Here is a 25,735-nt window from a genome sequence, read left to right as displayed (position 1 = left end):
GAGATGAGTTTTCATCCCTAGTTACATGCTGGGCCTCTGACACTAAGGGTGCACATAGTGTGGAGAGCTGGGGTGGGGTTGCAGTGGAGACGGGGACCTGCATGTGGTCACCGCAGAAAAGCTTTAAAGTTTATTTTTGCAGCTTTCTAGAGTTAGAGTCCTATGGTGCCATCATGAAAGAGGAAATTCTATTCTTTCCATTACATTAAAAAAAAAAATGTAAAAGTACTAAACCGCAGCTCTATTTTTAAAGTAAATATGGACAACAGTCAGACAAGTGTACGTTGAGATGGATTGCAACCAGGAAAGATCACCAGGGGGAAATTTTTGTAAAGAAAAGTGCCATAAACACATGCCCTTTTGTTCAGTGAGATACTCAGATGCCGGAAGCTAACACAGTTTTAGAGCTTTTTTCTTCACTCAAAATCCTATCAGAAATTTGGCAAGAAAAACTAGCAAGGAATTCAATCCTGTTTTTCTCAAGATTCACATGTGCCATCAATTTGGGCCTGAAGTCATGCTTACCCCTGGGTTGTCCCCTCAAAGTAGCGTTTTATTAAAAGGACACAGTTGAACACACTTGCATTTGTGCTCAGCGACTGAGTCCGGTCCAACTCTTTGCAACACAATGGACTGTAGCCAGCAAGGTTCCTCTGTCCTTGGAATTTTTCAGGCAAGAGTGCTGGAGTGTGTTTCCACTGGAGTGTGTTTCCACAAGAGTAATGGAGTGCCATTTCTTCTTCCAGGGGATCTTCCTGACCCAGGGATTGAACCCACATCTCCTGCATCGACAGGCAGATCCTTTACCACTGAACCACCTGAGAAGCAGATACAAGCACACATGTTAGACCAAATAGGCAGCCACGGAGAATCCATCTTCCACCTCCGGGGAGAAGAGAGCCTGCTAATAAGGGGCTCTGGTGGTAGAATTATGACTTCTTTTCAGAAGTATTGGACTGAGAAATAAAGATCTATTAGGAAAGAAATCAGTAAGTCTTATTAGGGATTACTCTGTGTGATATTTGGCCTCACCAGCATTTTAGTCTGTTTGTAAACAGTATAATGTGGCACAGCATTTTTTGCCAAAGGATGCAGTCCGAAAGTAATAAAACACATTTTTTCTTTGCTGCTGCTGATGCTGTCACTTCAGTCATGTCCGACTTTGTGCAACCCCATAGATGGCAGCCCACCAGGTTCCCCTGACCCTGGGATTCTCCAGGCAAGAACACTGGAGTGGGTTGCCATTGTCTTCTCCAATGCAAGAAAGTGAAAAGTGAAATTGAAGTCGCTCAGTTGTGTCTGAATCTTGGTGACACCATGAACTGAAGCCCACCAGGCTCCTCTGTCCTTGGGATTTTCCAGGCAAGAATACTGGAGTGGGTCGCCTGCTAAGCTGAGGCAAACACCCTATTTTACCTTTTTTTTTTTTAAGGAGGCCAGTATGAGTGTCATCTATTGATTGTGGCTTAAGGCAGCAGTTTGAAAGTTCTAGCCTGTTCACGAACTGATGAGAGGGCAAAACGAGACAACTCAAAATGTCTATGTCCAGTCAACGTCCTAAATTATCCAGAGACTTAAGCCTGTGCTCATAAAGTGATTACTTGGTACATGAGCATGGGTGTTTACAAGTAAACCTTCAAGACTGTGCCATTAGGAGGCAAAGTCTCACTGCTGAAAGAACACAGGGTTCAGAGTTGGACACCACTTTCTTCATTCCTGGGTCACCTACTTGGGAGAGGCCAAGCCAAGGGTCACTGTGAAGGGTTGACCAGCATCCTCTTTGTGCCTGTGGGATGTGATTACACCATTTCCCACCAGGAAGCAGAGCATAACCATTCTACAGCCCCAGTCCTTAAAAATCACAAAAAGACTTTCTAGTCTGAGTGACTAAACTGATAACTTCATTCAATCAATAGATATTGACTACAGGACATACATCATATATACTCAGATAATGTATGAGAGAAATGCTTCTATATGCAAACCTCCAAGCCCCCAACCCAGGCTCAGCTGTGTGGCCATGGTTAACAGTGTCACAAGCTTACAGTGGAATTTGGTTTGGAAATTCTTATGGTATAATAAGGAATTTACAACCATTCTGCAAACCCCTAGCCACGTGACCTTGTGTAACTGGTGAGGAGATGGCAGTACAGTGTCTTGGATGCTATGTAATTCTCTTTAATTCCTATCAACATACAGAGGTGACATACAATAATTCATTTTTTTAGTGAGTAAAAGAGAACAAGAACAAGAAAAAAGTAAAAACAAAAACACATTAATTAAAAAACGAGTTTATTTTTATATATACACTAGTTTATTTGTATATATAAAATATATGATTAATATATTAATTGCTTAGGAAAAAGATAAATCTATATATGCATAGGAATGAAAACCATCATTGTGAAGAATGTCAATACTGTATTATAAGTTGCTTCCTTTTTAATCAAAAGTCTATAGTAAAATATTTGAATCATTAAAATGTTATTTAAGTGGAATCGGAAAAGAAAGTTGGATTTTAAGCACTGACTGAAATCTCAGAAATAAGATACAAATGACTCAAATTGCAAAAATTCTTTCAATGTAATTATTATAGAAATGCTCATATTTTCATTAACCAATAACTTGAAAAAGTTATTTAGCTTGAGAAAGCTTCTTACATCTTTTTTGAGAAATGATTTGCTCAACAAGTCCAGAAGATAACACTGTAGTTTTTTAGAAAGTCAGGAAAATTCAACACAATTTCAAAGGAAAAAAAAAATGGAAGAAGCTATTGATTGTCTAAAGGAGATCAATCCTGGGTGTTCATTGGAAGGACTGGTGCTAAAGCTGAAACTCCAATACTTTGGCCACCTCATGCGACAAGTTGACTCACTGGAAAAGACTTTGATGCTGGGAAAGGTTGGGGGCGGGAGGAGAAGGGGACGACAGAGAATGAGATGGCTGGATGGCATCACCGACTCTATGGATGTGAGTCTGAGTGAACTCCAGGAGTTGGTGATGGACAGGGAGGCCTGGCGTGCTGTGATTCATGGGGTCGCAGAGAGTCGGACATGACTGAGGGACTGAACTGAACTGAACTAAGGTAGAAATACTTAAAACCAGTGTGAGTTCTTCAGAAAATTGTTCTTGAAGATCGTGGATTTTCTGCACAAGATTAGAATTGGACAATGAAGTCCACTCTGAGCACCGAAATGGTCTCCTCTTGGGCACACCCGTGATCTGGGATTGTTTTCTCAGAATAACAGGAAAGGGAGGAGAGTTGAGCCGAAAAACCCATCTGGTTCTAATTCAACACTCCCAGTAGACTCTTATGCACCAGATCCAAAGAACGAAAGCCAAAATAAAATGGTACTAATTTGAGGGAACTAGTGGAATGGACCCCACTTCCTGTCGTAACGAACGTCCTACGAACGTCCTGTGGTGAAGGGTCTGGCTAGGGTGCCAGTCCGAGGGAGGAGAGACTGTCCTTTGAATGTTCCAGCTTGCCTGAGAATTAAAGCACATCACTCATGACATCTTGTCAAACTTAGATCTAAGCTGGAATAAATAAAATCCTTGCGGGATGCGGTCATGGGTCTGCCATGGTCCTGGCCAGATGCTCTCCCATCCAGGCCTGAGAACCCGCAAGGCTGCCCCTGTGCCTGAGCCATGTCCTTGCTTTACTGGGGTTTGGGGTAAACAAGACTAACCCATAAACGTATCAGAAGGTTAAGATTTCTGGTTATGAAGGCTTTCCTCCCTCCACGCAGATGCTGGCTTAGGCAGCACTCCACTGGGCCACCTGGTGAGGAAAGAGATGCCGTTCTACAGGACAGCTTCTAAGCTTTTGAGCCTAACATAATCTGCTGAGTGTCTTGGCAGATGTACGGAATTTCAAAAGACACATGTTCCCACCTGATATATAGAGTGTGCCTATGTATTTATGTGTCATGAGGATTACGTACACTTATTCTCTACTGAATCTTCATGGATTTGTACAGAAACAGGACAGTCAAGATTTAAGGTAAGCAAGAAAGGAAGCTTAAAATATTGGGGAGGGGGGGAGACAAAACTTGAGTTACATTAGCACAAAATAGTATTGAATTTCTTTAGTTTCTGCCATTTAAAGGGCAAAGTAAAGGTACTTGACCTTGAGTTCTTCAGTGAACTGTGGAGTAAGTTATGCTTTATCATTGGCAAATGAATTTTTAGCCTATATGCTTGAAGAGCATAAACATATATGGGAGTGCAAAGATAACCATGAACAGAGCCAACTACAGACTAGTCGGCCCTCTGGGAGTCAGTTCATTTGATGTCACTTCCTACACAACCATATTGAGAAGTCTCAGTTCTGACATGGGCCATTGTTAATTAAGTTGAAATGCTGCCATCCAGGACACAGGATCTCAAACAGAACTACATCCATGAGGCCCTGACACAGCAAGGTGCAATTAAAGTCCAACTTCCCCATTACTGTTTGAGTTTTACGGTCACTTAAGATAATATTCTAATATTATTCTGATTGTAAGAAGAAGTGATTTACTACAGAAAAATGTGAAAAGAAAGAAAATGGTACAAAATTGAAAAAACATATGCATAATTTTTTTACTAGAGCTACTGTTCATATTTAGATATAGTTCTTTCAATTTTTATATGTATTTCTAAAAATATATAGATATATACATGGACATATTTTTTAAAAAATTCTCTTTGTACGAAATCACAGTTTGGTTTTCTATTTTGTTTTTATTTAATGGTATATCGCCAATTTCCCTGTTAATTTGGTTTAAAACAATGGCTATATAATATACCATTGTTTGATCACTATTGCCCTCTAAATTCCTCAGTAAACCCACTGTTTTAAAAAACATACACTGTTTAATTTTTGTCACTATAAATTACCCTACAATTAATATCTCTTTAAATGCGGATGTGGGTATAAAAATACATATAGGTGTAGACAGATAGATATGGGTATAGCTATAGATATAGATATGTAAATATATAATCCATGGTAAACGTCAGAAAGAAAACTTGGTAGAAACAAACTACGGAAAGTTGTAACAGTTTGGTATTTGAATGACATGCAAATGTGCAGTGAGAGTTTGATTAGAAATGAAGGATAGTGTAAGAGAAATAGCTGCAAGAGCACTCAGAGAAAATACAATCCTCTGCCTAACTTTGCTGAGACCCTGCTGTGGAGTTATTTGACTCCATTTGTTGCCAAGGTGGGAACATTAACAGGAGGATAGCTGCCTGAACAAATGCTTTTTGACAGTAAAATGAAACATTGGTGATCAAGTTTCAGAAATTAACCCAGGGATTAGAAGTATTTCCATGTGCATTTAAAAAGTCAGTAAGAATGCAAAAATATCAATACAATGAGTTCACTTTTCCTTCTTAGTCAACATATTGAGTTGGTGCCACTTTTGTATTTATAAAATATAGACATATTCCAATTTCCTTCAAAAAAATTTTACACAAATTCCCCAGTGTATAAAATCTTATTTTTATTGTCAAATGACACTATAATTATACACTGCCCTGTTTTTAATTTGTGTCAAATGAAATTATTTTTTGCTTTTCCTTCTGAGTTATTCTTAAATTTGCACAAAAGATTGAATGGTTCTGAATTAAGATTGACTCTGTTCCCACTTCAAATTTTATAATGTAGGATGCTTTGTGTACATTTAACATAAAACATGAGTAAACTACAGAATTCTATCTTCTGTGTGTACAAAAATGTTTTTATAACACAAGGAATGTCATCTGAAGTAGCATCCTTAGTATAAAAATGTGTTATAAAGATTTCCTGCATTTACATAATATTTGCATGAGATAGTGCTAAATACCATATTTCATTTTTTCTTTCTAAAATTCATATAACAAATAATGCCATTTCCCAAAAAAGCTGTATATTTCTTTCACCTGTAAATCAGTACTCATCTTTTAAAGAACTGAACTTTTAGAACCGTTGAATTACTCTTCCTTTAATAAAAGTTTAAAAAATAAGAAAAACCATTTCTTTTTCTTTTTTAAATTATGAAAATATGATAACACATTTATAGGAGACCTGGAAAATACAGAACAGAGTTACCTATAGTTCCACTACGTATTTCAGCTATTTTTTAAGTAGATAAATAAAAAATTTTAGTTGGAGTTTCAATATCAAACTCTCAAAAATTAATAGAATGAATATGCAGAGACGTAGAAGGACACAGTAGACCTGAAAAGCACTATGAACCCATTCAACATAATTAGGACTTATGCAATTTTCACACAACAGTAGGATACAAATGCTATTCAAGTTCCCATAGACTATAAACTAGAAGACTCTGTAACATATCCAGGTACATAAGACCAGGTGCAAAAATTTTGTGGTCTGAAAGTATTGAAATCGTACAGAGTCTGTTCTTTTATCACTGTGAAATTATGTTAGAGATCAAAATCAAAAGATATTTGAAAATAACCCACATATAGAAAAACAATCCCTTGCACTCCAAAATAGATAGTGCAGAGAGATTTTCTAATTTTCTTTTTTTTTTTTTTAAATCAGATACATATTTGAAAGCAATTCATCAACCCCAACGGGTTGTTTTCTTTTTTGGAAAGCTCTCTTATGATTGTGTAAGACAATGTTCTCTGTGTCGGTAATAAATGGCAGTCATGGAGTTTGGGCAGCAGGCGCTTCACTGTCCACGTGAAATGGATGGCCGGTCCCCACGTAGATTAGCTCAAGTTACACAATGTCACTGCAGAGAACGAGTGCAGAATTTCTCCTGTGGGCCCCTCCTGCATAAATACTATAAAGTTAAGTGTGGGAGTGAGACTAGACAAGGATTTGAAACCCATGGCTTCAGGAATGGCGTCTTCAGAGAGAAGGGTTGTGGGGACTGTGATCTTCTTGTCAAGATTCCCTCATTGCAAACCCAGCTCTGCTGATGTCTCAGGACAGCTGTTTTCACTGTAGGACCTGGAGATGCTTGGTTTTAGATGTCAGAGTGTAGAATAATTTGCCATAGATCTGGGGCAAACCCTCCTTAAACAAGAGAACAGTGTACCTTCAGAGACACGCATAGGCGCACAATTCACTTACAATGATTCTGAGGGTTTTTACAGAATGGGGTTAATTGTACTCGGCCAACGATGCCGACATGTGCCTCTAACCACAGGGTGTGAGGCGAGCTCGAGCCCCCAGCCTGGCTCCCTCTCCTTGTAGGAGCATGGTCCACCCACCCTACTCTGTCCACTCCACCGGGGGCCATCTGCAAGCAGGATATGCAACTCTGGGGAGATTATACTCAAGTGTGCACATGTATACACACTCACATACACACACAGGCACACACTCAAGTGTACACATGTATACACACACACACATACACACACACAGGCACACCCAGAGAGTCCAAGGCAAGGCCTTTTATTCTACCTACTTCCAGGTCAATAAGGACACAGTTCTTTTTTACCACCTCGTTTGGCTTTCTTATGAAAATATTTTTTAATGGAAAAGTCAAGGTGTATCCTTTTTTTAAGTCTGCTTTTTCAGAAGTCCAACTACCAGTTGACTTTAATCCGGGGGTCCTTCAGAAATGAACAAAGCAGCCTTGGCACCTCTTGCCAGCAGGTCCTGGAGGCCTGTGTCTAGCCAGAGCAACAGCTTTCTCTCCTTGGAGAAGGAGAATTCTCTGTGCCCCCAGCATCTGTGTGGGAAGAAGAGCAGTGAAAGGCACCCATATGCCCTCCAGCAGGCTTTTCACATCAGGTTTCCAAAGTACTGGAGCTTCAGCTTCAGCACCTGTCCCTCCAGTGAATATTCAGGACTGATTTCCTTTAGGATGGACTGGTTTGATCTCCTTGCATTCCGAGGGACCCTCAAGAGTTTTCTCCAGTTTCATAGTTCAAAAGCATCAATTCTTCAGCGCTCAGCCTTCTTTATGAACCAACTCTCACATTGGTACATGACTACTACAAAACCCATAGCTTTGACCATATGGACAATTGGACAGTTGTTGGCAAAGTGATGAGATAAGTGAGAAGCTTTAAAAAAATCCAAAATGAGATAAAATCCAGAATGAGGGAGAATGGGTAGGGGGGACATATTTAAAGCACCAGGGTCTATAATCACTGTGTCCACTACATTTACTTTAGCCACAGGGTAACATGGACCTAAGAGAATATTTTAGGAAACAGTCTTTTTTTTAGAAGAACAAAAACAGACTTACTTTTATTGATGCTATGTTTGTGGCAAGACAACTTTGGGAAAGATTCACAAGGTGACAAAGAGAAAGCCAAAGTACTCATGTTCTGGGTTTCCAGTCTTCTCCCTAGAGAACACTGTCCACATTGGACAGGGTCAGCTATTAGGTTGGGGGAGTCAGGGCGCATGTTTCTTATATGTGAGCAGCATGGTGTCCCGATGACCAGCTGCCAACTGTAGCATCCTCCAGGTCGAAAGGGAAGCCCTGTGAATGGCAGGCATTGTCTCAGGCTGACTGCTGTCCTGACTTTCCAGGAGAAGTTGTAATGTTAGTCCCTGATACAGCACTACAGCAGTTCATTAGGGCACATAAAACTATTTATTGGCGTTTGTTAAAAAAAAAAATCAGGTTTTGCTAAAAGTACACGCCAAGCAATCATTGGTTTCTGACAGCAATGCCAAAAGCAACAGTAATCTCCCAAGAATATGGTTTATAGATTTGGTGTTGATGCTCAGTTCAGAGCCCATGAGTGTGGGGCATGGCTGCTGGTTCCACTCCAGCAGGGGCATCAGAATGCTTTCCAGCTGAAAATCACCATCAGACCGAGGTGGGGACTGGGGGCAGGAGCAGAGGAGGAGGTGGTTCTGTTATAGTGACGTGGATGTCAAAATTCGAGGGGTTCCAGGCTGGATGCTGCCTCACACAAGAGTACCTGGGTTTGGTGAGTGGGACAGGTAGCCATGGTGACTAGGGTGGTGATGACCAGACAATCGTAGCCGAGTGATCTCTAGAGGAACGTGTTTCAAGGAGAAGGGAGTGGCTGCGCTCTAGCAGCTGGTGAAAGGAGAGATGTCCACTTGATGTGGCAAATATGGAAATTCGGTGAATTTGGGAGGAACCGATTCGGGGTGAGTGACAGGAGCCTCCAGAGGATGGGAAGGATACAGATTTCTGCTTCATCTCCCAACTGAAACAAATTAAACAGCTCTAAAGGAATTTTGTTAAGAACAACAGAAAAAAAAAGAAAACCCTAAAAAAATCTTGGGTTATTAAACCCAAGATTAAAAGGAAAATGTAACTTACAGGTGGTATGTTTAAAAGAAGAAAGAAATGAACTCATATATACAAAGAATAGATTGATGGTCCAACACTGGAGAAAGATGATGGGGCCGCTGAGTGGGATGCTGTAGCAAGATTCCAGGACCGGGGCTGTGGTCCACGAGCAGAAGCCCTGGTACAGACCAAACAGGTGCAGAAGTGTGAGAAGAACTTAGGGAAAGAAACATCACAGGACCAGATACAATCACAGAACAATCACAGGCCCCGGGGCTAAAGGAGAGAGTGAGTAAATGGAGGGAATGGGTGTGGACAAAATTCAAGGAGGTTTTCTTAGAAGGGAGTGGAGGAAGGGGGCGGGGCCTGGGTGAGACAGGGTTGTTGGCTTTGGTTTTATTTGAAAAACACTAAGTTGTGGTTTCCGGCTGTGAGAGGGACCTGCTGGTGGCTGAGGCTGGCATTCCAGGGGAGAAGAATCCCTGGAGCCGTGGATCCTTGAGAGAACAGTGTTGGGGAGATAAGGGCTGGGGGAGGGCGCCCTGTGAGCATCGTCCCAGGAGAGCCGGGGGGGTGGGCAGGGTGGAAGATGAGCTTGACAGGGTCAGAGGAGGGAAGACGCAGGTAGGCAGCAAGCGGATGCCATCAGTTCTTTTATTCTCACACTTAATTTTACAGGACCCTGAGACTCACGGAAGTGATGGAACCTTTCTGAAGTCAACAGCAGTGGGGGGAAGAGCAGCAGAGAAAGGGCAGGTCCAGTCTGACCCTGATGGCCTCACTCCTGGGGACTCTCCAGTCACTTCTCTCCTGGACAGAGCTTCCCCCCGAGGATCTCGGGGTCCCTAGGGGAGATGGACATGACTCTGCTTTATGAGAGCACAGGCAGAGAACCCACAAGACAGGGTTGAATCTTCCAGTTCTCTCTACCTCCCGAGCCAGGACGGCCATGAAAGGAAACCAACTCTATTTTTAGTAGAATGAGATTTCTAACAGATGTCCAGATCCTTGAAGTCCCTTGGAAATGTTGCTGCTTCTCTGTATACCTGTCGGAGTTCTCTGGTCAAATTCTCATCCCGTCAGAGTTCCCTGGTCAAAACTTGGCAACAGGATGTGACAAAACCCAGGACACATATTACAACACATTTGGCTGTATCTGCACAGCAGATCACAGCAGTTGTGATCGCGTGGTCACAACTTCCTTAGAAATAACGGCACAGACAATAAGATGTATGACTAATTTTACAGGTGAGGCATATCCAGAAAAAAACGTGGTAAATATTTCAGCTTCTGAAAAAGCCTTGGCCCTCATAAAGCTATTTCCAGGGAGGGCAAGGCAGGTTCGTGCTCCCTGAGACATTCCTAAATAAGGAATACTCTAAACAGGATTTCTGCAGAACTGGGGTGAATGAGGTGAGTCTGAAGTGGAGGCTGAGAACTCCAAGAGACAGATGATCACAGCTCATTATTTTTGAGCCTTTGGGGTAAGATAACAGACAGCAATTCCTAAGAACCAGGTTTCCAGCTAGTGTGCATTCCAAATGGAAGAAGAAGCCTGTTCCATCTTTCACCAATAATAACAATAAATGAGAGAGTTTAATAGGCATGAAACCCCCTAGAATCATCTAGAACAGAAAGACCCGAGTCTAGATAAGTTCAAGTCCTAAGCACATAGCAGAAGAGAGAGAAAGGCTGGCTTCCACCCTGGTTCTGCTTTGCCCTAGTGTCTCTGCTTCCTGATAATCAGTGACGGAAACACAATGTCACCACTGAACTCAGTGGCTTTTTAAAATATTTGTTTCTTTATTTATGTTGGCATGCTGGGTCTTTGCTGCTGCACATGGTCTTTCTCTAATTGCAGCGAGCGAAGGCTACTCTCTAACTGCAGTGTATGGGCTTCTCATTGTGGTGGCTTCTCTTGTTGTGGGGCATAGGCTCTAGGGCTCATGGGCTTCAGCAGTTTCGGCATAGGGACTCAGTAGTTGTGGCTCAGTAGAGCATAGATGCAATAGTTGTGGTGCACAAGCTTAGTTGCTCCAAGGCATGTGGGATCTTCCCAGATCAGGGATTGAACCTGTGTCCCCTACATTGGCAGGCAGACTCTTTTACCACCGGACCAGCAGGGAAGTCCCTCAGTAACTTTTGCAATCTAAGAAACAGGCTGCTTTAAATTGTTCTGTAAAGACAAGCTCATTTCAAATAACATCTCTGACTTTTGTCTCTCTCCACAGCCTCACCTCTTTGACATGCTCTTTGACTTCTAATTCATCCACTTAACCAGAGACTAGTCAGGTCACTGTCACACCTTACCACTCTTCTAGCTTCAGAAAGAAAAAAAAAAAAGTTTTCATTAAAAACTTAGACTTTATTTTAGCTACAAGTCCCAGCCCCATTCTCTTCAGCAAAACTTGAAACACTAAAATCTGGCTTCTGGGCAAACTCAAACATTTCCTCGCCAAGGACACTTGGTAAACAGCCCTCTGTGAGGTCATGTGTCACTTTGCTGGGTCCCCTCTTCCCTGCAGGCAGTTTCTTACAGTTTCTCTCAGCACGCCGAGAGCGCCTGCAGTCTTGCCCTGTGCAGAGGCAAATATGATATGGTTCAGATGCAGACAGAGAGCTGGAGCTGCCTGCTCCACCTGCTCAGCCTCCGGAATGAGACAAGCAGGCAGATTAAACCAGGCCATACTGGAAGATCACCTTGGGATCAAAAAAAAGATTGTTTATGAACTCATTCTATTTTCACTGCCTAAAGAAAACTTAGAGATGTCTTTCATCAGACTGTTCTAGTACCTGTGGCAAATTACAGACAAGATAATTAATCTGTTCCTTGCTGTCAGTGGCCTTACCCCCCGCCCCCAGTTCAGTTCAGTCTCTCACTTGTGTCTGACTCTTTGCGACCCCGTGGACTACAGCAGGCCAGGCCTCCCTGTCCATCACCAACTCCCGGAGCTTGCTCAAACTCATGTCCAGTGAGTCAGTGATGCCATCCAACCATCTCATCCTCTGTCATCCCCTTCTCCTCCTGCCTTCAGTCTTTCCCAGAATCAGGGTCTTTTCGAGTGAGTCAGTTCTTTATCTCAGGTGGCCTTCCCTCTAGAGGGACTCAGAGTCATGACACCTCCAAACATGAGAGAAGTTCTCAGGGTCATGTGAGCAGCCCTTTGGAGCATCGCCTACTCAGGACACCCCCACCTGAGGGTCCCAGGGGCTGTATCCAATCCCACCTCCCCGCCATCCCAGGGCCTCACATCCACCCATTTCACAGGTACCGTCAGTGAACCCGCTGCCAAATCGTTGTAGCTAATGTCACTCACACATCCCAGGCCGGTGTGGTCACACCCATCATTTCATCTTTACAACACTTTCCTGATTGCTGCGTCCCTGGGAGGCCCCTGAAGATAATTCACTAGACCGTCTGAAGTCCACCAGCAGGAGCAAGATAGGAGAGGCCCAGAGCTGCTGGAGCCCACGTCTCACCATCAGGTTTTCAGGACAGTCTACCCCTGATGGTCGTGTTCACTCCGTGCTTGAGGATGCCAACAGGGAAGGAAGGCAAAGAATTCCAGACGAACAGCTCATGCACAAAGCTACTTGGCTCACAGATGTGTCTTTACAGTGCTGCTTCTTCATGAAATGTGGTCCTGTGTCAGTTTGGTAGATAAAAGACCAGAGTCATGAGACAGCGTGCTGTGTCCTGATGGCAGAGATCACTCTGTGCTGTGGAATGAACCCTGACATGGAGAGGCTTGACAATCTGGGATGAACCCCAAAGTGGAGAGGCTTGACAGTCCAGGCTTCTCTCCTGCCCACCTCAGCTGGATAGTATCATGACTTGAGAAACAGGTCTGATGGAAGCTCCCACATCCTGCAGCTCCACCTCCTGGACCACAAGTCCGCAAAAGCAGGGTGGCCTGGCTGGCTAAGAAAATGCATGACCAGAGCAAAACCACCCTTTTGGACTGCAGGCTATAAGTAACTTCATTCCCAGCACATTGGCCAGAGGTGGCCATCTCTTCCCACTGAGAGGCAAGTGTTCTGAGAAGTACCAGGAAGCACCTGGACAGCCAGAGGCAGTGAAAAGACATTCAAGGACATCACAGTTCAATGGAGGAGATGCAAGACAACAAGTGTTAAAGCAAGGAAAGCAGCCTCCTTCCAGGGAACTTGCGGATGGACTGATTTATGATTGTTAGGAACCAAGGAAAGGTTATGTCATGGGGCTGAGTACTGGTGCATGACCAGGGCTCTTAAGTCAAAGGAAACCACCTGAGGAACACTTCCTCATGTCTTTGCTGCTGGCTGTTCAGGGGTGGGGAGGAGGGGAAGGAGACAAGAAACACGGGAAGAGGGCTGTGAGGTAGTCCTCTGAGCTGGTGATCCTGGGAGCCCTGTAGGAGGAGAGCACATGTCAAATTCCAGCCTCTCCCTGGGACATCCATTTACCTCCCTTTCTCCCTTGCTCTGTGAATTCTTTACTGATATAGATGAGACAGTTCATAAAAATGCATCATGGACCCATTTAAGCTATATGATTAACTGCTAATATGTGATATTAACTTGGAGGATTTTATGGAGATTAGCACGTATAATTATATCTAATGGTATATGATAATTACCTGTTTGGTTGCATTTTAAAGTATGATGACTTGAGAACATTCATCAATCCATATATGGCTCCAAGACTGATAAAAATTGCAACTCATCTTAATTGTTTTTAAAGTAATCAAACTGACATCTTTGCAGCCTAAAGGAGACTGATTTCATGAAGACCATGTTAATAATATGGGCTTCCCTGGAGGCTCAGACAGTAAAGAATCTGCTCACAATTCAGGAACCTGGGTTCAATCCCTAAGTTGGGAAGATGCCCTGGAGAGGGGCATGGCTATCCACTCCAGCATTCTTGCCTGGATAATTCCATGGACAGAGGAGCCTGGTGGGTTACAGTCCATGGGGTTGCAAAGAGTCAGACGCGACTGAGCGACTACCACTGTCGTGTTAATAATACAGTGACTGGAAGACTAATTGAAAACCCTTCCTTTTTTTTAAATGGGACATTCCGATCAATATCTTTCAAGTGGTCAGTGAAGTGTGAAAGGAATGTTTCTACATTTCAGATTCAATATGTAAAAATTCAGCCAGGGTCCTGGTTTGTGTAGCCGGTTAGTGTGCGGAGGTCTCCCTGAGGAAGTCCTGGAATGGGGTGGGTAGATGTTTGCCCAGAAATTCTCTTCCTAACAGGGCAGAGAGTGGAGGCTTCCCATGTCAGGACAGAAATGTTCACGGCTTCCCTGGTGCCTTCGCCTCCCTCTGCTTTTCCTTGGACTCTTCCTGCCCTCCAGAAGCGCTTCTGTGATTTTCCTGTCACATGACAACAGCTCTACTTGCTGCTCTACCCAGGCATAGTGCTAGCTGATCTTTAGGTTCACGTTGGGTCTATTTTCTTTTCTTAAATATTTATTTGTTTGGCTGTGCTGGGTCTTAGTTGCAGCATGTGGAATCTAATTCCCTAATCAGGGATCAAACCCGGTCCCCTTGTATTGGGATGGGAGTCTTAGCCATTAGGTCATCAGGGAAGTCCCCCTTGGGCTTATTTTTACATCTCCTTACTCTTGTGTTTTAGCTGTGTCCTCCAAATGACTCACCTGGATATGAATCCTAAGTGATATACACGGTGACTTGCAGCTCACCGTACAGTTCAAGTCCCCTTCAGCTCTGAGTTATGCAGACCTACATGTTGGACCATGCAAACTGGGCAAGACCAAACTCTGTGATGTATTATACATAGCATCCTAAGTCCCGGGTACCCCAGCCCTGTCACTTTCCCTGCACTATTCTAGCAGAGAGGATGAGAAGATAGAAGTCAGGAGACCCCTGGCTCTTTGCCGTGAGGACTTAGGCTAAGAGCCAGAGGAAGTGTGGGCTCCTGAAGGTTGACCCTGTCTCTGCACTCACTTGGGAGATGTGGCCACTTGGATGTGGAGCTGGCAAGTAGCGGGCAGGCCAGGTAGGGCATGCAGGACAGACACACAGCTGGTGTGCAGAGCACCTACAATAGGAAACGTACTTCCTGTATCCTTCATTGGGTCTCTTGAATTCTGGTGACTTCATGTATATTTCATATCAGCTGATGGGAAAGCTCAAACAGGAAATGCTCAATGTTTTTAGAGTGTTCTGTCGTCTTATTCTGAAGCTGTCAATAAAATTAGGATTTCAGTGTCTTTACAAAAACTCTACATTATTTTTTTGCATCATAAGTCAGTCCTCAAGGAAATACATCATTTCCCATTCGCATGAGAAGTGAAATATAATAGTATGAAGGCAACTCTGTTGAAAAAAAGTCCATGCTCAACTAATTATTAACACGATTACTTTTTCCTGCTGCAATTTAAAGATACTAATAAATTATTAAATTTAACTTCAGTTGACTAAAATGCTTAATTAAGAGGGTATGTAGATTTTATGTATATAATGGAAGTTTCAAGTTGAAGACTAATTTTCTAGTTAAGTGAAAGTGTTAGTCACTCAGTCATGTCTGACTCTTTGCAGTCGCATGGACTGTAGCCCACCAGGCTCCTCTGTCCATGGGATTCTCCAGGCAAGAATAGCTGGAGTGGGTAGCCATTACCCTTCTTCAAGAGATCAACCTAACCCAGGGATTGAACCTGGGTCTCTTGCATTGGAAGGCATTCTTTACCATCTGAGCCACCAGGGAAGCTCAAGTTTTTAGTTGACCCCGTCTGAAAATGAAGACACTTTATTTTTTATAGTCACAGAATATTCATGAACCTAGAATCTGGGTGGCAATCTCCAAAAGCAAGATACAAATCAAAGACGAATGGGGTGTGACTGCCCTGTTGTAAGCCCTCAGGAAAACATGTAGGCTCCTCATGAGACAAAAGGGAAAAGAAGATGTAATCTCAAGTCAAAGGCAGGACCATTTAATACTAGAGATGTGTTCAATGGATACAGAAGATACCTGTTATGTATCACACTGAGGATGCTGCCAAGAATCAACAGATAAACCAGGCTATGATGCCTGTCCTCAGGCAGGTTGCAGTCTGGTGAGGAAACTGGATAAGAGTTTCGTACTCTGAAACCATGGTGTCACCGTGACAGGATAGCAGAGCTGTGGGTCCAATATGGCTCCCAGCTGGGAGGGAGGGCCTCATGGAGTGAGCACAGCTCTTGATCAGGCCAAGAATTAGGACGCCTTTTACAGTTTTGCTGGAGAAGGGGCAGGCAGCCTGACGCACAGACAGTGGGGTTGAGTGGAATGGAGATCAGACTGGCAACATGACAAAGTGCAGAACTGATAATCCATACAAAGCACCAAAGAGAACAAAGACACGAGTGTTCATGTCACAGGTGATAAGAAGACGAGGTGAGAGATGAGGATGCTGCCTTGTCGTTGAGATTCTTAGATTTTTACTTTCAAAAAGGGAGAGATTTTCACCTTATTCATAGTTGGTAAATTAACTAAGTGAAGACAGATGGGGTTCCTAACTAATCCTACTGTAAAATATGAATAATATTAGGAATACTGCTGAAAGTGAAAGCCGCTCAGTCATGTCCTAATCTTTGTGACCCCACAGACTATACAGTTCATGGAATTCTCCAGGCCAGAGTACTGGAGTGGGTAGCCTTTTCCTTCTCCAGGGGATCTTCCCAACCCAGGGATCGAACCCAGGTCTCTTGCATTGCAGGTGGATTCTTTACCAACTGAGCTATCAGGGATATAAGGTATTTAAAACCTCTTTTAAAGTTAATTCAAAAAATATAGCAAGTCAAGAAGATGCAAGAGGTCAGACAACTGAGAGTGAGCAGCGTTTCAGGATGAGAAAGAAGCCTACGATCGGCACCACCCTGAGGTCACACCAAGTCCAGTGAGTCTGAGATCAGGTCCCCATAGGGCTGGTGATCACATTTTACCCCACACTCTGAAGAGAACCTACAAAGACAACCATTTGCCTAAAATTAGGGTGCTTGGAATAAGAGCCATGTGATGGTAAATTTCCCCAGAGCCCAGAAGGTGTGAGGAACTTGGAGAGTGTTCTGCGAGGAAGAAAAGCAGTGTCTCCTGAGAAACGAGAGCCCTTGAAGGCTTTCGTGTTTTCATAAGCGTGCCTTGTGCAAAACAGGAGAATGCAAACCATCCAGACAGTGAGCTAGCAGGCTTCATGTCTGCAGGCTGGACACGTGGGAGTCTTCACCTGCTTTTTTTTTTTTCTCCCCATCTTCTGACCTGCTGTTAATAGTGAAGCTTCTCATCTTCAAGATCTTGTTCCTGCCAGGGCTGAGTTCACTTATGATTTATCTCCACTATTTCATTTCAGTCCCACCCACTTCAAAGTCTGCTACTGATCTACAAGTCCTTTAAAAATGGATCGTTTCTTTGCTTTCAATCAGCTCCTCAGAAGCTGTCCCAGCAGATGATTCTAAGCCATGTTTCAGATGGTCTCCATAGAATGTCTCCTCTGCCATATTTTGTTAAAAGATTGAGCTCCTCCTTCTCAGATAACCACATAATCTGCCTCTCTCGGGGGTTTGCTTCTTAGGAAAAGTCCCAGAAGCAGTGGCTCAGCAGCTGGGAAGCTCTAAAATCATCCCAGACTGATTGCCTTCACTTAATTCTTCCTGCTCGCTCTGCTTGGAATATAGAGATATGAACCCATTGACTCAGGTGCAGTCTGAGCCAACCAGAGTACGCAGAACATATGTTATTGCCTTAATTATTTTAAAATTTATTTCATTGAAGTATAGTTGATTTACAATATTATGCTATTTCCTCTGTACAACAAGGTAATTCAGTTATACATATATATTTTTTTCATATTTTTCCATTGTAGTTTATCATAGGATATTGAATACAGTTCCCTGTGCTCTACTGTAGGACTTGTTGTGTAACTGCATCTGCTAATTCCAAACTCCCAATCCATCCCTCCCCCTTGGCAACCACAAGTCTGTTTCCTGTGTCTGTGAGTCTCTTTCTGTTTCATATGTTTGTGTCATATGTAGATTCCACAAGCAAGTGATATACTAAGTTGCTTTAGTCGTGTCTGACTCTTTGTGATCCCATGGACAAGTAGCCCGCCAGGCTCCTCTGTCCATGGGATTCTCCAGGAGACAACACTGGAGTGGGTTGTCCTTTCCTTTTCCAGGGGATCTTCCCGACCCAGGGATTGAATCCATGTCCCTCAAGTCTCCTGTGTTGGCAAGCAGATTCGTTACCACTGTGCCACCTGGAAAGCCCCCATGCAAAAGTGACATCACATGATATTCGTCTTACTATTTCTGACTTACTTTATTTAGCATGACAGTCTCTAGGCCCATCCATTGTTTTTGCAAATGGCATTATTTCACTCTTTTTTATAAAAGATGTTTCAAAATTGTAGAGTTGGAATCACAGGGAGTAGAAGAAAGTAATCCTAAAGAAGACTGAGAGAAAAACAGGAGTTCTAGAAGGAAAAGAAGACATTAATGGACTTTGAAAAGTTTCCCAGATATGCCTCAGATAAGGAAAATAATGAGTTGTAAGAAATAGACAGAAATAAATATGAGAAGACATTCAGTTCAGTTCAGTTCAGTTCAGTCGCTCAGTCGTGTCCGACTCTTTGCGACCCCGTGAATCACAGCACGCCAGGCCTCCCTGTAGCATCCTAAACCTATTGATCAAAGGGATTCTAGATGATACTAGAATAACATCTTTAGATAATATATGAGAAATATCTGCCATCATTCAAAACCATATTCAAAACGTGAATATGTAGTTATTTGGAAAATATACCCCAGCCTCACACTCCATATGAAAGAATTCTTGGGGAAAATACTGACACCAAATCGCAAATGCATTGTAATAGTGAGCTCTGGGTGGGCAATAAACAGATATTCTACAAATGGAAACGAAAATGAAAATTAGAATGACAATCTAGGAGAATATTAACTTTAGAATTAAATCACAAAGAAATAAAGAGGGACTTTCTGTTTTTCATAGGTACCAAACCATACAAACCTAAGCAAATAAAGCAAAAACTAAACTGTTAATATTATAATTTGAGTGAGATATTTTAAACTGCTTCTTTGAGATTTGGACAGATTTAAAAGACAAAAATAATTCCATGAAATAACTAAATAATAGTAAAATAAGTATGTATGGTTTAATTGGTATATATGAAATCTCATATTCCTTGAAAAGATTGTTTTAATGCCCATGTTCATGGAACATTTATAAAATAAATTACTTTCTTAGCTCATAAGAATGCCTAAGTACATTAAAAAAAAACTTTAGTGAGTTCATTCTGTGAACAGGAACTAATAAGATTGGAAATAATTAATAATATAAAGGGACCAATAATCAGAATCCCTGGGGGATTAAGGAGACCGATTCCTAGGCAGATAACTCTTGGACAAAGAGAAAATCAAAAGGAAAACTACAAGGATGCAAAAAGTTATGAAGAAGAACTATCTTCACAGCTAAACCTGTGGGACAGAATAAGAAAAAAATTGACATGAAATATCATCATTATTTAAAAGAAAGTTAAAGAATAGAGTTTGCTCATCCTATGAATATATAAACTAATTTCAACCCAAAACAAAGAGGAAATAAAAATTCATTACAAAAGCTAAAACTAGGGAAAATTTTTAAAGGTAGCAGAAATTTTAAAATTCAAATCTGAGTCAGTTTATTTATATGAATGCTTCATGAGCTTGTTTAAAGCAAAAAGAGAAGGCAAAAAATGCACCAAACTAGGAGAGAGAAACAAGAGATAACTATAACTATAGAGGTAGAAGTGATTAAAGCAGTCATAAAAATATATGTATATATGAAACTTTCTGACAAGACATTTGAAAATTTAGAGGAAATGGATGACTTCCCAGCAAAATATATATTGCCAAAATTCACCCAAAAAGAAAGGAAGGGGAAACTTAAATACATCAGTTACCATAAGAGAGTTTAGAAAAAGACACTTAAAGATCTACCATTGAAAAAGACACTGAGGACAGATGGAGTCCCAGCTGAGTTTTATGTAACATGAATTTATATAACCTTCAAGAGAGAGGCTTCTCAAAGTTAAATTATCCCAGGCCTCAGAACAGAGATGAAAGGCCTCCCAATTCACTTCCCAAAGGCACCATAACTCTTTCAAAATTCTGATAAAGATAGAACAATATAGGAAAATCATAAATGGGTCTGATTTATGAAGACAGAAAAAAAAAACTTACTGAAGTATTAGAAGCGTATTCCTGCATTATTTTCCTAATTTATGAACATTTTTTTAGATGAGCATCTAACCTGTCTCACGACAGCAAACAAAATGAATAGACAATATATACCTATGATGTTAGATGGCGCTAAGTGAAAATGGAGGAGAATTAAAGACAGGATGCAGACAGAGAGGTCTATTTAGATTTGTCAGAGAAGGAAACTTGCCAGCTGCTAGTCAAGACCAGACCAGGTGTATGTGGCTGAGGAGATGGGTGGGGGGCCTGACTCAGAGGATGAAGCCAGGGTAAAGCCTCAGGGGCAACATGGAGACATGGGCCTAGATAAAAACAACCCCTGGGGAAGGTATGAAGATGATGTGATCAGAGAGTTAACTGGGCATCAGAGGCAATGGTGAGTATGTCTTTTAAGAAGCCCCTGGAGGCACTTCCCTGGCTGGACAGGGCAGTTTTGCAGTCTTGAGCTACCCCTGGTAACCTAAAGCTGTGATGATGGAGGAGATTTCCAAGATGGTTTAAATAGGTAAGGGGGAATACAAGATAAGAGTTGTCTTAGTGGAGCCCTGGAGGTCAGAGACCTGCTCAGAGGGAGATGCGAAATGGAGAAAGGCAGTTTAGACAACTCAGGGGAGATTTACACTCAGGAATGGAGAAAGTGAGGCAATACTGAGAAAGGAAAATAGAGATTTTTACCTGTTTATGATCAGATAACAGCATGTTTACATATAGACAGGGAAGATTAATTAATGAGAAGAAAGAGGAAGCATTCCTAGAGCAAGTCCCTGGACCAACTGGGGCGAGGGGTCTAAGACACATGCTGGAGGGGATGTGGCTTGGCTGATCTTGAGGGGAGGACATGGAGATGCTTGTAGGAGGTCCGTGTGAGAGGTGGACACCCTCCTCGGACGGCATCCTGCTCCTGAGAGAGACCCAAAGGGATACAATCCACCAGGATGAGAATGGAGGAAGAGGGGGGGAGAGAGTTTGAAGGGGGGGGAGAGAGAGGGAGGGAGAGAGTGAGATGACCCTGGGAATCCAGGATGGCGGCGGTCTGTGTGCGTGTGCTCAGCTGTGTCCCCCTCCACGGCTCCCTGGACTGTAGCCCACCAGGCTCCTCTGTCCATCGGATTTCCCAGGCAAGAACACTGGAGTGGGTTGCCACTTCCTTCTCCAGGGGAGCTTCCCCACCCAGGTTTCGAACCCACATCTCCTGCATTGTCAGACAGAGTCTTTACCACTGAGCCATCTGGAAAGGTAAGGGTGAATTCATCTCAGGTGCATTTATTATTCTTCAGCCACATTCAGCCAGGCAAGTGTGGGCATGGAGCCGATGCCCGTCACTCAGTGATGAATCACTGCTTGGTCATGTGGTTCCATCATGCAGACATAAAAGAGAAAATTTATACAGTGTTAAAACTTGTTAAATAACATTTCTCTTTAACCATTCCTCTTTGACTTTGCTTAAAAAAAGAAGAGTATATGTGAACTGTTTAAGTACAATAATAACTATTTACACAAGACAGTTGGAATTATTATTTTAAAAGGTAAAATGCAGAATCTATTTTAATTAAAGTTAGACATTAGAGATGTATCCTTACTATTACAATCATAATTAAATATTGTCTTCAAGGATCTAGTCACTGTAATTAAAGTGTTTAATAAGTCGTGTGGCATTTTCAAAAGATAAAAATACCTCCTTTTTTATGAGATGATTCTGTAACTAGAAAATCCAAAAAGCTCTTTCTAAACAATTGGAATTAGTAGAAGAATTCAGTAAGGTGAATGAATATAAAGTAAAATAGAAAAGTCATTAGGGTTTTTTTAGTTTAATAATGAGAACTTAGAGGAAATCAGCAAACTGACTGTTCACAAGCAGCGAGATCTACTACCAGACAGCATGAGAGCCCAGAGAGGACCATCCCTGCTCATAAACTCCAGGAAACCTGGGTGCTGAGGGTGCAGCTGGAACACAGAAAGCTCGGTCCACTGGTCCACCCTCAGCTCAGGGGAATTCTGGAGGAATTCAGAGCTACTAGTGAGAGTTGGACTGTGAAGAAGGCTGATCGCCGAAGAATTGATGCTTTTGAACTGTGGTGCTGGAGAAGACTCTTAAGAGTCCCTTGGACTGCAAGGAGATCCAACCAGTCCATTCTAGAGGAGATCAGTCCTGGGTGTTCATTGGAGGGACTGATGCTGAGACTGAAGCTCCAATACTTTGGCCACCTCATGCGATGCTTTGACTCACTGGAAAAGACCCTGATGCTGGGAGGGATTGGGGGCGGGAGGAGACGGGGACGACAGAGAATGAGATGGTTGGATGGCATCACCGACTCAATGGACATGAGTTTGAGTGAACTCCGGGAGTTGTTGATGGACCCGGAGGCCTGGTGTGCTGTGATTCATGGGGTCGCAAAGAGTCAGACACGACTGAGTGACTGAACTGAACTGAGTCAGAAGGGACCAGAACAACACCTGGACCAACACATCCCAGCTCCTGGGGCTGAGGGTAACTCAGCCTCCCATCTCAACAGCTCAGCAGAAGGGGCACGCCAGGTCTCAGTTCGACTCTCCACACCTAATAGCAAGCATTCATTTAAAAGTAATGGGGAAAAGACAAGGAAAAAAGATACACGCCATCTTCATGAGACAACAGGGCCAGCAGAATCAGACTCCAGTGGCCCCACTGTTATCACCTTCATAGTATCTTTAAATAATGGTGACTCGTGAGTTACAGGCTCTGGTGGAAAAGACAGGCCATGCACGTGAAGAGATGGTGGGTTTCAGCAGAGATGGAAATTGTAAGAAAGGGTCAAATATCATGCTGACCCAACAAATGCGAGTTCCAGGATACCACAGGTGAAGAACGCACTTAACAGACTTGTCGGTGGACTCAGTGCCACCAAGGAAAGGATCCCTGGACCTGAAGCAACATGGCGATGGACACTAGCCGAACCGAATACACAGATGCGGAGAATAACTGAAAATCCAGTTGGTATCATTTAATAATTGTTCTTCAACAATCCACCTGCAAGGTTGTCCATGTCCATCAGTGTCTCACTGGACACTCTTTGCCTTTCCACCTATGCCCAAGCGTAGCTGCAGAAAACAAGAACTGACGCTCTTCAGCAGGAACCCTTGAAGGATCAACTTTAACCTAAAACAGCTAGAAGTCACTCAATATAGAACCTGCCTACTTGTATCTGCCAAGGCAGGCAACAATGCATACAATTTCCAGCCCCCGCCCCAAAGCAAGGGCATTTACTCGAGTATATTAAGTTTTATTCTCATCACTCACATTCTCAACACACGCAGATTGCACTGTCCTCACCAGCACGCAGACCCGGTCCAGCTCCAGCCTTAGGCAACGTAAGCCTCTGTTTTGTTGACTGTAAGAAGGAAATGACAATAAATATAAGACAGTGTAAGTAAAGAACCTAAACAATGCTCAGGACCACATAGGCTCCTGATAAACGGATGTTCTTGCTCTAGCTTGGACTGATTTTTACTATGTGTTCTCAAATGATAAAGGTGCCCCACCATCACAGATTGTTCCCAAGTTACAGAGCCTCGTTCCTTGGAAAGCAAGATGAATACCCACTTGTCTGACCTGGTGCAAGTGAGTCCTCCCACCAGCAGAAAGTCACAACAGGTCTTGTGAGGTTGGCTGTCAGCCCTCCGGCCCCTGGATTTTCCTACTGAATACGTGCAGCCTTCTAAAACCCTCCTCTGAACTCACTCCCATAAGAGAGCTCGTAAGAGGAAGTGGAAATTTCCAAATATATTTTTCATAAGTAAATCATGCTAGCACTTACAGATAAATTGGGAGAAAGTATATACCAGTCCACTTAATTATAGTGATCATACTATTCCATTAAGCTTCTGTGAAGACAGAATACATAAAAATTTTAATAATGTCACCAAATATGAAAGTTCCAATCTGATTCCCTCTTGTTCTTTGTCCTCATTGTACATTAAATATACAATATTGTGTTTAAAAATGATCCGGGGCAAATGGCAGCATGTTAATGATCGGACTTATCAGAATGAGTCATGTAAATATGAAAGTAGTAATTAATTTCAACCACAGAAGAGCAGATTAATCACTTGTGCAAACTTAAAATTGCACATAATTTGTCAATGTTTATGTCAGGAAAGCTCTAGAGTAGCTTCGGATCCACACACCTGCATTAAAATTACTTAATGATATTTCAAATGATATTAATCAAATATGATGAATAGAAAAGAGAATAGAGTTGGGGCCCATACGGCAGTTTTCATAGCTGAGATGACTCCAAGCACTTGGCAAATGAATGATGAAGGTGAGCAGTGGCTGGTAAACACTGTGAGGTCACAGGCCTGCAGTAGCCCACAGTCACCCTTGCATTCCAGAGCTCATCTTCCTACTTCAATGTCAGCATCTTTAACAGGCATGGAAGAAGCAGAGGAAGTCTTATAAACACGTCATTATGAAAAAGAGCTATGATGGCGCAAAAAAACCCAGACTGGTCCGTCTAACCAGCATGGAACCCCCACTCCATCTCACCAGAGTGACGGGGAATGTGTGACCTCTCCAAACTCTTACTCCTCTTTCTTGTTCATCACATCTAAATCAGTTGGTTTCTCGTGGCATTGCCATTTCTTTATTTAGAACAGGGTTCCCAACCTTGGGGATCTAATGCCTGATGATCTGAGGTGGAGCTGAAGCAATAATAATAGAAATAAAGTGCACAATAAATGTAAGACACTTGAATCATCCTGAAACCCATCTGTGGAAAAATTGTCTTCCACGAAAAGGTTGGGGACTGCTGATTTAGAAAATAATTTTAGAATTTTAATTGCCATGACCACAAACAAATAATTTTAGTGAAATTTGCTATAGTATACTATACTGTTCCATACTGAAAAGTGGACAAGTCAGTCCAAAAATGTGCACAACTGACATACACGAAATGAAAAATTCTCCCAAAGCAAATGCATCTGTGTCAGCCCCATGCAGATCAGGAAATAAAACACCACAGTCAGCCCCAGGTCCCTGCCCTCCCCCAAAGGCTTCTGCTATCTGGACTTTAACACGTGAGATGAGTCTCTGCATTTCAAAATTGTTAGGAAGCTTTCCCAGTGTTTGAATAGACCACAATCCTTTAATCCCTCCTACTCTTTAAATGTGTTGGTTGGTTGGCCCTTGGAGTTGGCATGAAGAGTTCCGATGTAAGGATTCTTGGATGTGTCTCTGGGTGAACATGTGTCCTCATTTTGGTGGGATACGTTCCTGGGAG

At 42.5% G+C, this 25,735-nt stretch overlaps 1 long non-coding RNA gene across 2 annotated transcripts; it reads right to left on the bottom strand.

Moving 5' to 3' along the window:
* Window positions 1-561: 561 nt before the first annotated feature.
* On the bottom strand, window positions 562-24,190 carry LOC129554754 (uncharacterized). Of its 2 annotated transcripts, XR_016039167.1 has the most exons (4): window positions 24,067-24,190; window positions 23,755-23,845; window positions 21,695-21,814; window positions 9,882-13,627 (listed from the first exon to the last, which is right to left on the bottom strand). It is a non-coding gene; the product is annotated as an uncharacterized LOC129554754 (long non-coding RNA). The 2 variants fall into 2 exon arrangements; XR_016039168.1 differs by lacking the exons at window positions 9,882-13,627; window positions 21,695-21,814 and adding an exon at window positions 562-818.
* Window positions 24,191-25,735: the final 1,545 nt, after the last annotated feature.

The sequence above is a fragment of the Moschus berezovskii genome, chromosome 15 (assembly GCF_049115385.1).
Source record: "Moschus berezovskii isolate FMDL1 chromosome 15, NW_MosBer_1.0, whole genome shotgun sequence".
NCBI classification, from domain to species: domain Eukaryota; kingdom Metazoa; phylum Chordata; class Mammalia; order Artiodactyla; family Moschidae; genus Moschus; species Moschus berezovskii.
Note: the sequence above shows the minus strand (reverse complement) of the source record. Positions and strands in the feature narration are given on the sequence as shown.